Source organism: Triturus cristatus, chromosome 8, assembly GCF_964204655.1.
Source record: "Triturus cristatus chromosome 8, aTriCri1.1, whole genome shotgun sequence".
NCBI classification, from domain to species: domain Eukaryota; kingdom Metazoa; phylum Chordata; class Amphibia; order Caudata; family Salamandridae; genus Triturus; species Triturus cristatus.
In genome coordinates this window covers 769,987,475-770,000,146 of record NC_140591.1, presented here as the reverse complement: position 1 = coordinate 770,000,146, position 12,672 = coordinate 769,987,475, and positions in this window count along the sequence as shown.

Sequence of the window (12,672 nt, the reverse complement as noted above, 5' to 3'; positions counted from 1 at the left end):
TAAACTTATATTTACCTACACATACTTACCTTTATGATATTTTGGAAGCATAGCGGATCCCAATAACTTCAGTCCGATCACCAGCATCATGTCTTTAGCAAAATTGTTCGAGAAATGCGTTCACACACAGTTTTGCGACCACATCGAGAAATTTCAGCTCCTAGACCAACACCAGTCAGGCTTTAGAGCAGGTCACAGTACAGAAACAGCTCTAACTCACATGGTTGATGACGCCTTGAGGGTTCTTGACCAAGATATTCCTTGTCTTCTGATCCTTCTTGACTTGTCCTCTGCTTTTGACACTATCAAACATGATAACTTGATTACTCTTCTTCAACATAGGATAGGGTTATCTGGCCCTGTCTTAAACGGGTTCGCCTCTTTCCTGCATAACCCAACCCAAAGAATCAAAGTCAACCAATCTTTGGCTGCCAGTATCCCGGTCTCTATTGGGGTACCTCAAGGATCTGCACTCTCGCCCACGCTCTTCAAGCTCTTCATGGAACTTCCAATTGCTATTCTGAACTGTGCTAGCATTCAGTACCATATGTACGCAGATGACACTCAACTGTATTTGAAGATCTCCTATCCAGATGACATTAAAACTCTTAATGGAGCACTTAAAAAAACTCAACAATAGCTAATTCATAATCATCTGTTACTAAATACCCTCAAAACAGAATTTCTCCTGATTACCCCCCGTAACCACTCGGCCCCTACGCACAACTAGATAAAAAAAATCTCAGTACTCATCTGCACCCCTCATATGATGGACTCCACTTGTTCTTTAGGCGTCACCCTGGACAAATTCCTAAACATGCAAGGGCACATCAGTGCAACCATTAGGAGTGCCAATCATCAGCTCAGCACTCTTAGGAAAATCAAGCCTTCTCAGGGCTGGCTCCAAGAATTTGGAACGCCCTTCTGACGGAGATCAGAACCAACCCCTTGACTGCTTCATTTAACAAACAGGTCAAATGGCTACTCTTGGATGAACTTCATCAGCAAGAGCCTCTATGACATTTGCTAGTCTCTTCCTTGACAATCATTATACATTGTGGTTTGAAATGTATTTTGTTGGCGTTTTGACTTAGTGCTTTGCTAAAACTTCATGGCCCCTTCTAGTATGGTTGCTACCTGTTGATCTATTGCTACTTCGTCTTCCCCTCGTACCCCCATTTACTTTTTATGTTTCAGGTACCTCTTATTGTCCTTATTGTATTGTACTCATGCTGTTTTCTCATGTCAACGTTAGTTATTTTGTACAGCGCTCTGATATCCGTCTTGGTCTTGTTCACGCTTTATAAACCTTTTCAAATAAATAAAAAATAAATAAGCAACATATTCTTATCCTCAGTATTCAGAAGCTACACACTAGATTCAGCAACAAACAATGGTTCACTCGTGTGTCACGTCACAGGCTTCCAGGATATGAACTGAGAGTTAAAAGGGTTTTTGTCTCACACTCAGGGGCTTATTTATGAGCCCTTGCGTCACTTTTCCACCAGTGGTGCGTCACTTTTTGTGACGCACTAGCGGCATAAAAAATGTGCCTTGTTGCACCATATTTACAAAGTGATGCATCTAGGTAGATGCGTCACTTTGTAAACCCCTGCGCCACATTATACCTGCGCCAGACATAATGTATGCAGGGGGGCGTTCTGATGCAAGAAAGGGTTATAGAAGTGGCGCAGTGAAATCTATAAGATTTCACTGCGCCACTTCTAGGACGCAAATGCGTCAATATCTTATGCCTGCTTCACAGCAGGCGTGTTAGATTTGGGAGTCTCTGGTTGGCACAGGTAGGTACTTGTGACAAGCAGGGACCCTCTCCTCTAGTCAGGATAAGGGTATTGCCCTCTTAAAATAACCCCTGCTCACCCTCTAGGTAGCTTGGCGCAAGCAGACAAGACTTATCTCAGAGCGTTATAGGTTAAGCATTTGTGACCATATACAGTAACTCAGTGACAACACCACAAATGGACACCACACTAGATTTATATAAAAATTAGTGATCTTTTATGTAAAGACTTAGCACAAGACCAAATAACGACAAAAATGACATACACAGTTCAAGAATATGGTTTCAGAAAGAGTTCTTAGTTTAGCGACAAAATCATCCACCTTAGCGTCAATTTTAGCCAACAGTACCTGGTGATGCGATAAAAGTTCGTAGCATCGCTTAGGCATCGAAAAACAAGTAGCGGCGTCAGTCCTGAGACCTTGTGGAGGCGATGCGACAACTCTGCGGCATGCGGCAGATGTGGCGACGAATCCGGTCTGTATAGAGCGTGAGGTGATACTTGTGTAGATTTCAAGGCGTAGCTTTTCCGGTAAGAATTTACTCGCTAAGGCACGATGCGACAAAATTCGGCCCGCTAACGGGCGGCAATTTTACTAGCGATGATCTTAGTTGGCTCTGCGATGATATTCGCAGCGATAAAATTCGGCACGCTAACGAGAGGTGCGATGATCTTGGCTGGCTCTGCGACAATTTCACCCAGCGGCAGCAGGCGCTGCGACAATGTTCGCAGCATTAGAATTCTGCCCTCTAACGAGCGGAGCAGGGATCTTGGCTGGCTCTGCGACGATGTCCGCAGCGATCATATTCGGCCCGCTAACGAGTGGGGCGACGATTTCACCAGCGATGATCTGGCTCAGCGGCAGCAGGCTCTGCGACGATATTCGCAGCGATAAAATTCTGCACGCTAGCGAGCGGTGCGACGGAAATTTTCTCGCAACTGTGTGTGAAAAAGTGGAGATCCTTGGCTTCTTTCTTCTTGGTCAGCTTCCCAACAGCAGGCTCAACTTCCAGAGGCCCCACAGTTGGATCCAGCACTCTAGGAAGGGCAGAACTCACACAGCAGAGTTCAGGGGGGAAGCTGGGGGTGAAGACCTTTTGTTCCTGGGACTTCTTAACAGGAGGCCAGCTCTACTCAGGCCCTTGGAGATCTTTTAAGCACAATTTGAAGCAAAGTCTTTTTGTAGTCTTCCTCCTCTCCTTCAGCAACAAGGCAACCACTGAAGGCCAATCCCCCAGGTCAGGGACAGTACTCCTCCATACAGCTTTCCCAGTTCCTTCTCCTCAGGCAGAGGTTTCTTCTTGTCAAGTAGGATCTAATTTCTTGGGAGCAGGGTCCCAATACTTATACCCCTAATTCCTTTGTTCCTCTGGGGTAGAGGGGCCTTTGCCCAGCCAGAACCAGTTCCTGAGCACTTTGTTGACATGTTTCTGACTTTTCATTCAGGGTGCAGGGCAGAGACATCAGACGCTCCACAGGAGGTGGAGCCAGCATTGTGGTGGCAGAGCACATCCCTATTCAGAGTCCAGGTGCACTCCTCCCACCCATTTGAATGTAAATCTCCCTATTTACCACCAGGCTACCTAGCCCTGCCCTCTGGAATCCCCCAGTCCTGTCACTCAAAGAAACCAGACAGCAGATACACAGCATAGCAGAGGCGGGCTGAAATGGTTAGGCAAGAAAATACCAGCTTTCTAAAAGCGGTATTTGCAAACACAGAATATTAAAATAAACTTTACTGAAAGATGTATTTTATTATTCTGAGTTCAGGCATACTAAACTCAAATTTCTACCATGTTCCCTGGGTCTGTTAGGATCATAGAATGTAACAATTCTAACAGCCCATTCTGGCCTATGAGAACAGGTAGCCTTGCAATAGTGAAAAACGAAAATGGCTGTAATTCACTATGAGGACATGCCACACACATCAGGGCTTGTCCTACCTTAGGCTTACAATGCAACCTGCCCTTGGGCCTACCATAGGGGTGACTCACATGAAGTAAAGGGAAGGTTTTAAGGACGGGCAAGTGGGTGCAAGTCAGCATGACAGTACCAGACTCCACGCAGGTTCTGCAATGGCAGACCTTAGACACATTTTACAAGGGTGCTTCTGTGGGTGGCACAGCCAGTGCTGCAAGCCCACTAGCAGCATTTGGTTTTACAAGCCCTGGGCACTCCTGGTGCACTCTACTGGGGTCTGACAGTAAACCAAATAAGCCAATCATGGAATCCAACCAACATATACATTTTATACAGGGAGCACTTGCACTGTGGCACTGGTTGGCAGTGGCACAGTGATCTGAGCAGCTAACACCAGCAAAACTCATGAGGTACAGCAGCAAAAAGTGGAAGGGAGACTCACACCAAGGGGCCAGGTCTAACAAGGATAAGAATAAGTGCTTTGAAGGAGTATCAGGAATGTTTGACCACGTAATTACACTAATACCATTTATATAACACACAAAACAGAGTGACACTCAAATAATAAGGATCACTACCCAATCAAACCCAATTGATCTACTTTTAATATTAAAAGGATGTGTTACAAACTGCAAGGATTCAACCACTATGCCTTGAAGATTATGTGCCTATCTAGGAGTTGGGTGTATAGATCACTGAGCTATGTTACTCTATATTAGCTTGTGACCTGGAGGATAAATAAGGCTCTTTCCAACAGAAGCGTTAACCTGTTGAACTATCTTATAATCTGTGAACTACATAACTGCATGTGAGAAATCTCTGAGCTGTATAAAGAGTTCAATTTATGACCAGAGTTTGCACACAAATCTCTCCAGTAAGTGCATTAAACACCCAAATTATAGTACAAATATTATCCTGCAGCTTAGATAGCTGCAGGAAGTGCTTTAACTCCCTACTTGTCTTAAAATTCAGCATATCTATGACAAAAAGACCATTTTTTTCTACCTTTACAATTTTTCTGAGGAATGAAAAATAGTGATGGGTGGAAAGCTTGAATTCATGTAAGCCACTGGTTACTACTCAGGCCTCGTCCCATTCCATTGTCTTTTTGTCCACTCTGCACCTCAGACAGGAACCAGCCATGTATGACTCAGCCTTGGTACTGCTTCAATAAGAGCAATCCAGCGCTAACTACCAGGCCACGTGCCTACTGTATGTGAATTGAAGCAACCCAGACCCAGATTTGGGTCTTGTCAATAGAATGCAGCTTGAGTTCTGTGGCATAGTTAGCCAGTGGCGGATCCTCCTCTAAGGTGGAGGAGTGTCGCCCACTGCTTTAAAGCAGTGTTATTAAAGAAAAAAATTATAATAACGCTAAGTTATTATCATTTTATTTTGTCCTTGTTTTGGCAGCTTTGCGGGTGAGACGGGACAAGGCAGCTCTGCTGACAGAGCAGGGGAGGGGGCGAGTGGTTTGCACTTCCTAAAGTGCGAGTGAATATTTGGCCGGACCTCTGGGGCCAGCCAAACATTTATGCGCACTTCGCATGTTCTCCATGCAGGCTGCCAGGGCCGGCTCTAGGGAGGTGCGATTGGTGCCATTGCACCGGGTGTTGACTTGGGGTGGGGGCGTAATTCTTGAAAATGTATATTCTCATGTTAGAAGCACCTGCTGCCACGTTCCTGGCCTCCAGCAATTTTCAGACATCAATTAAAATGTCAAGCTAACTCTGGTGATTAATCCTCTTTCTGGAAAGAGACTGGAGGTTTGTTTTGGGGAAGTTTTGACTCATACTAAGGTAGCGCAGAAGGTTAAAATGCCTGCTGCTGAGAACGTGTATTATGCAGAATACAAAGCGTATATAATGTAAATAGATCAGTGTGTTACTGCTTCTGTAAGAGAGCTCCTTTCGTAACTTGTCGTTTATAAATCAAAATCCTAATATAGAACATTGAGTTATTAACTGTCATCAAAGAGCTGCATGCAAACTGCAAGGTATATATTAGAGCTACATGTTTTTTTGCCCAGTCTTTTAGCATCCTAATCTTGTGAAAAGGGTTCATTTGGGTTGAAAACAATTCTTATTATGAAAGAGAACCCCTGACAAAGATGTTACATTTTAAATTCAGAATTTTTGCTTTTTCAGAATAAGGACTCAAACTATATTGCCTCCCAGTATATAAGTGCTGCAACACCTTACACTAGTATTAGTGGTGCTATAATACTAAATGAATCAGAGAGACAGGTGTTATGGAGACTTGAGGGGCACTGTTAAAGGGTGCGAGTGAGGGAATCCTTGGCAGAGGGGGTCATGGGGGGGCGGCAACAGACATTATCGCACAGTGCGCCACCAGCTCTAAAGCCGGCCCTGCAGGCTGCATTACAGCCTGCATGAAGAACATGCCCAGCCTCCCATTCTCTGGCTCAGCGCTGATCCACGGTGCTCAGACCAATCAGAATCAACATTCTGATTGGCTATCAGGAGGCAGGGAGCCGGATGCATCCTGCTTCCTGCTCTGGAAGAGGACCGTGAGCTGGCGACGGCAGGCGGCAGCAGCAGACAGGTAAGTGTGTATTTTCCTTATTATTTCATTCCCTCCCCCCCCCCCACCGTCTTCAAATACCAGCCTTCACTGCAGTTAGCGTGGGACCCCAGTGTGTCCTGTGTGATTATTCATAAACCTTTGGCCCAGATGTGCTACCCTTCATGAAACAGACCGCTGTGTGAAACATTGCAGCGCTGTGCTGTGCGAAGGACACAACTTAGCACAGCACTAGATTAAGCAACAGTTGCCCTCTGATTACGTCATCAGCAGAGCTTGTGCTAGAAAATGGCTATTCAATGTTATGCTAAGCCTCTCCATATGGAGCTAAAGTAGGTTTTGTAAATGAGGTAAACACTCTGGTACACATTTCTACAAGTTCACAACAGTGAAGGGGCCAGACATATAGGATGTGTGCTTTAGGGTAAAGTACACATGCTGCATATATGTATGTCACATAATACACAGCTTGAGCCCTTGCTTGCACCTGGTTTCACTTGGCATTAGGATTCGATGCACACCAGAACACTCTACTTTAATAGGTCTAAATTGTGCCGAAACGTTTTTTTTTGCAGGGAACTGCCTCCGTTGTGCCATTTTTTTGCATAATTCAACAGAGAGTTTGCGCAAAACAGTTTTGACACTGTGCAAGAATCAACTTTTCGCACAAAGGGGCATATTATCAAGACAGGCGATAAAATTATCGCCGTTTTAGCGGCAGAAAACTGCCGCTAAAAGGGCGATAATGGGCTTGATAATATGCTCTATGGAATTCCAATTGAAGCCCATGTTGGATGTGAAGGACATTCAACCTGTGGAAATATGGATTTTCATGATCAGTTATGTCCCCTATCTTGGACCCCAACGGTTCTATGTGCATGTTACAAGTACATGTATGTTCCCTCCAGTTCCAGTTTCTAAGACGCAAACACATGTGCGTCCACCGTCAACATGTCCTCTGTCAGATCCGCCATGAATGGGCTGGATATTCGATTCCTAAGTATGAAAGGCCACCGACTTTATATGGCTCAGTTACTCCATTTTGCAGTTCAGGCGAGTAGGCCCTGATTCTGCCATCAAGCCTTTCCTTGTTCTCTGCCTTTGACAGCTTCAGCTTGAGCTCGCATCTGTATCCATGAACTTTGTCCTACTCCCTGTGCGGCTAACGGTGCCTGCCTCGGCCGGTTTCGCCTGCCTGCCAAGAAACCGTATTTCACCTTCGAATTATCTACTTCGCTCCTCAGCCGATGCATTCCTGTCTAGTAGTTTAGGTAAACATTTCCTTCAGCTACCGAGCAAAAGGCCCGGCCTCTCTGTCCTCATGCAAGTAATTCATAACCCCGTTACCATGGAAAGTTTCTGCCTCTTGCATCTCATATAGACACTTAGACGCTTGTACACGCACACACAGTCAGTATAGAATAGATTCTGTCCGAGAGTCCTTCCTTTGTGGATAACATAGTTCTTTAAACATAGGATGTTAGATATGATTTGGGATTAGGTTGACGTGACCCCCCAGACTTTTCGTCTCCACATGTAGAGCTAAATGTCAAGTCCCCTTCACCCCCTAGTTGCACGTCAATCACACGTCATGCAGCTGCGCGCGCATCTATGCCAAGTATTATCTTATAGATCCACCTATATATGACGTCATATAAACTCATAACCAATTATGTTTCTTTTTACTCCTCATTACGCCCATTTTTGGTTACGCATGTAAATTGTCACTTTTCTTATCAATTGTTACGCCTTCTGCATTTGTTTCATTGTAAAGTACATTCTATAAAAACGATTGACTGTCAATAAAATATCGTACTTCACTTCCTGAACCCCCGTGGTGACGGAACATGAAGGCCGCGACTCGAGTCGGCCATTTTTGAATAAAGCCCATTCAGAAACCTCTTATACCACGGATTCTGCCTCTTATTTTACTGAGCTGTTTTATTTAGATTCCGTATTAAATTCAGTCCCGGTAATAAAATATTTACCACATGATTGGCGCCCGAATAGGGACACTTTCTCATCTCACGCGCCGGTGGTGCGTTGCAGGCCCGGTCTCCTGCCACAGCTGGACGGACCATAACGCGTACCAGCAGGATTTCCTGTAGCTCCCTCCGGTCAAACGGGGGCGACTGAGGCTGCGATCAACCCAGACGAGGCGGTGAGAAGTGCGAAGTATCCCGACCAGAGCCTAGCAGAGAGAGAGCAAGATCCGAGGTATACAGAGGCCCACCAGATTTCGAAGTCCCGACGTCCAGAGAGTTCGATGTCCGCAGTGTCGAGTCCAGTCCAGTCCCATTTCGAGGCCTTCCGTTCCGAGCTACCCGGTGAGTACCATTGCTGGGGAGGCGTTCTGACGTGCACTTAGGTTGTGCCGGTCAAGACGGATTTGGGTACACAAATCCGGTCTGCACTGTTTTAGCAGTGTATCTGTACTGTTTAGCAGTATATCAAGTATTCCGAAGTATCTAGTTATTGTCAAGAATTCTGCTTGGTGATTAGTTATGCAGACGATCATCATTGTTGGTCATTTTAAAGGTTAAAAAATGTTTAATGTTTAATGTTTAAAGTGTTAAACGTCTTGCATATTGTGGTATGAATGACTGTTCATTGTTGTATTTTTTTTGTACTAAGTGTGTTCAAGTTCAAGTATCAGATCAGTTGTCAATATGCCGCTCTTTTCGAAATTAAGACAGATCACTACGAGAAAAGGGGTACTTGAAGAAGCAGTTCCTATTCCTCCTAGGGACACTCCAGGGCACTTCATGTATCACAAACATGGCTTAGATGCCATATTATTTCTTGATTTATGGGTGGACTACACCAAAGAATTACCAGAGAGTCAGAGATGGCCCGTAGCTGGGACCTGGGATGCAGAATGTATTATGAAAGTAGAAGAAGAGTTGTGGAAGAGGAAAGCTAGACAGTCACAGAAAGACGCTGTTGAGTTATGGCGTAAAGAATCACATAGACGTACCGAAAAGGCGCTAAGACAGGAAGAGAGAAGTAAAGAAAGTGCAAATAAAATCCGAGAAAGTTTATTGATTGAAGAGGGTACACGAGTAAAAGCAGAGCAAGCCGATAGGCAAAGAAATGCCCTTATGAGAGGTATGTATCCCCTTCTGGCCGAAGGATTACCTAAGGCTACTACGGAGATACCAAAAGACTTGCCACCCCCATTGTTTCCAATAAAGGTACATCCTAAAGGACATCCCAGAACCGCAGAAGATGTTTTTCTTTCCTCGTATTTAGATGACGCAGCTCCCGAGTATGCTAACCCCGCACCACATAGACTGTCTGCTGGGGGGGCTCAACGTCAAGATCAGGTATCTGTCTCTGTGCAACAACAAACCCCGACGCAAGCTTCGGCAAGCACATCTGTTTCCGCATCTGTCTCCGCAGCCGATTCTACAGTTGTGTCCACACCTGTAGTTGCTGTAGCGCGTTCAACGAATCCTTTCGCGCCCAGTACCCCAGATGGGGCTACCGGAGGTGCTACTAGCATTTATTCTACGCCACCCCGAATAAGTAAACTTACTTTTCAAGAACCAGTACATACACGTACGCCCAAACTTATAAATACCCGCATGCTTAAGGACCTTTTAGTAGATTGTAGATATGACCCGGTGCCCGGCAAAGAGGATGAAATGGTCATGGCATCATTACGTATCAGAAGAGCTGCAGGGTTTTTAGGGAAGCTACCAGGAATGGCTATGCACCTGGATAACATATATCATTTTGTCCAAACAGGGAGAGATCCTGAATGCATTAACAGAGCTATGGAATATCAGAAAGTGGAGATACAGGGGGAATTGCTACGTTTTCTCGTAAATTGTGTGATCAGAAATCAAGACCGACCGGGGGTGGACCCGGAAATAATGCAAACTCTTACGAGATGGAGTCAGAATATATCAGACGGAAGACATGATAAACAAGGAAGTATAGTAGCCATGTGTCGAAAAATAAGGAAAGAAATAGAACGTATACATTAAGAGAGATTGGAGACAGACGAGTTTGAACAAAATGAGGTGCCCGAATCAGGGGATCCCATAAGACAGTCAGATACCATAGCCTATGTAGGTAGAGGAAGGTCCTGTAACAATACTAGATGTTTTACTGATCCGATTCATTCGATATGTCCAGATAATAACAGAACTTATCCGACACCTATCATAAATCTGAAGTCTCCCGAACATTCGTTTCAAGCCGCTGACGAAATACTGCGAGAACGAAGGGGTTACCACCTCCTCGATTCTATGGATGAGCAAGAATTAGCTAGGTCCGCCGTTCATTGGATTGATAGTCCCGGAAAATACGGTGATGACACAGTAGCACATACGTTTTTGAACCTCAGTCCAGATGAACAGCGTTTAGCTGGAATTTACATGATTCAGCAACTTCTTATATTATATAAGAACCAACATTCCGATCCTGGTCCTTTACCTGACATATTAACTGAATTACTCACGAATAGATGGAAAGGTTCAGGTAATAAGTTAATTAAAGAAATACTCGTATCCAGAAAGCAGTACATTCTTTTTGTAAGCCCAGATCCTTTCTCGCTGCCTCACAAGGAAAGAACGCCGTATTACATGGATAGACAGAATCCTTTACGAGAAGTGCACCCAATAAAAGGCGAGGATAATCAGTTTCACCGTGTATTTGTATATACACCCATATCTAAAATGGAATTGTTGGAAATGAAAAAGGTGGTACCCAGTCACGACAAGGACCCAGCGGGTTTCCACCGAGAAATTAAAGACATGTTACTGATGGGAGAGTATACCTATCCTGACATTATGACGATATTAAAGGTGCTAATGCCTGCTGGCATTTATGAAAAACTTAAGGAAAAAGAGTGGGAAGTGGGGGACCAAAAGATAGACTGGACAGCATTAGAAACCGAAGAAAGAGGTCGAACTGCAGGTTCAGGGCTCGGGGATAAAGTTAAAGCACTACCAGGTTTGCTAGTACAGGTACTGCCACGTCTATTAGCTACGAAAAAGGAAGATTGGGGTGCAATCTCAGCCTGTAAACAGAAACAAGATGAAGACACTAGTGATTTCTATGCCCGATTTGAAAAATGTTTTGGTATAAATAGTGGGATAAAAGCAAATAGTGAGTCATATCCACATTTATTCGTGACAAAATTAGTGGAGAATTCCTTGCCTCAAGTGAAGAATAGAGTATTGAAATTCGAAAGTACATGGCAGGGTAACACTCCGTCACAAATGTTGCAAATGTTACAGTATCATCACAATAGAATTAGAGATGAACAAGAACACGAACAAAGACGTATGAAGGACACTAAAATGAAAATGCTAGTTTCCCAGACAGTACCAGCGGATGGTCACAAAAAGGGTGTGACACACTCCGGAGATTCAGCAGTTCCTGTAAAAGGGACATGCAATTACTGCAAACAACTAGGTCATTATGTACACGATTGTCCAGTCCTGAAGCGTAATATAGCTGTAGGTATTGCAAAAGAAAGACCACGGCCACTCAGACAAGATCAGAATGAACAAGGAGCTCCGCAGCATGCACAGGCCATGCCAGCCGCTCAACAGCCAATACAGTTTGTGCCAGCTGCACCACCGTTGCCTGTTGCTGCCACACAAACAACAACACGACAAATGTATCAGACCGCACAGTATGAATATCCTGAGTATCAGCGTTACGCATGAAAAAGCCTAGAGAGGGAAGTTGACTTACCCCTTATTGAAATCCCAGTAGATCAAGAAGGACCTTATGTGCACAGTGAATTATTAGGTCAAGACAGAAAATTCTTACTTGATACAGGGGCAAGTCGAACAACAATAAAACGTAGTGAAGTTCCAGGGGCACCCCTCTCAGGCTCTCAAAATGTTTCCCTTGGTTTTTCAGGAAAACCTATTGTTAATGAAGTATCACAGCCACTTCCACTTACGATTGGTCCCTTGACACGAACTACAGATTTATTGCTTACCAAATCATGCCCAGAAAACTTGTTAGGTATAAAGACATTGAAAGCCCTAGGGGCTATTATATGTTGTTCTCCGGAAGGAGTCAGATTGTTTTTACGAGATTTCAAGGGTCACTATGTATCCAGAGACATGGATCACCGATTACAGACTTTACCCGCACATTTATGGGCACAAGGCCCTACTGATGTTGGTTGCATGAACATTACACCATATCGAGTCACACTGAAGGCAGGAGTGGTACTGCCACGAATGCGACAATACAAGTTACCACCAGATGCTGTAGTGGCTTTACTGAAAATTATTGATGAGCTCATTGCCCAAGGAGTGGTTGTGGAAACCGACTCCAATGTATGTAATTCCCCGATAATTCCGATTCTTAAACGAACTGATCCGAAGGCCCCGCCAGTATATCGACTGGTTATTGATCTGCGCGAACTAAACAA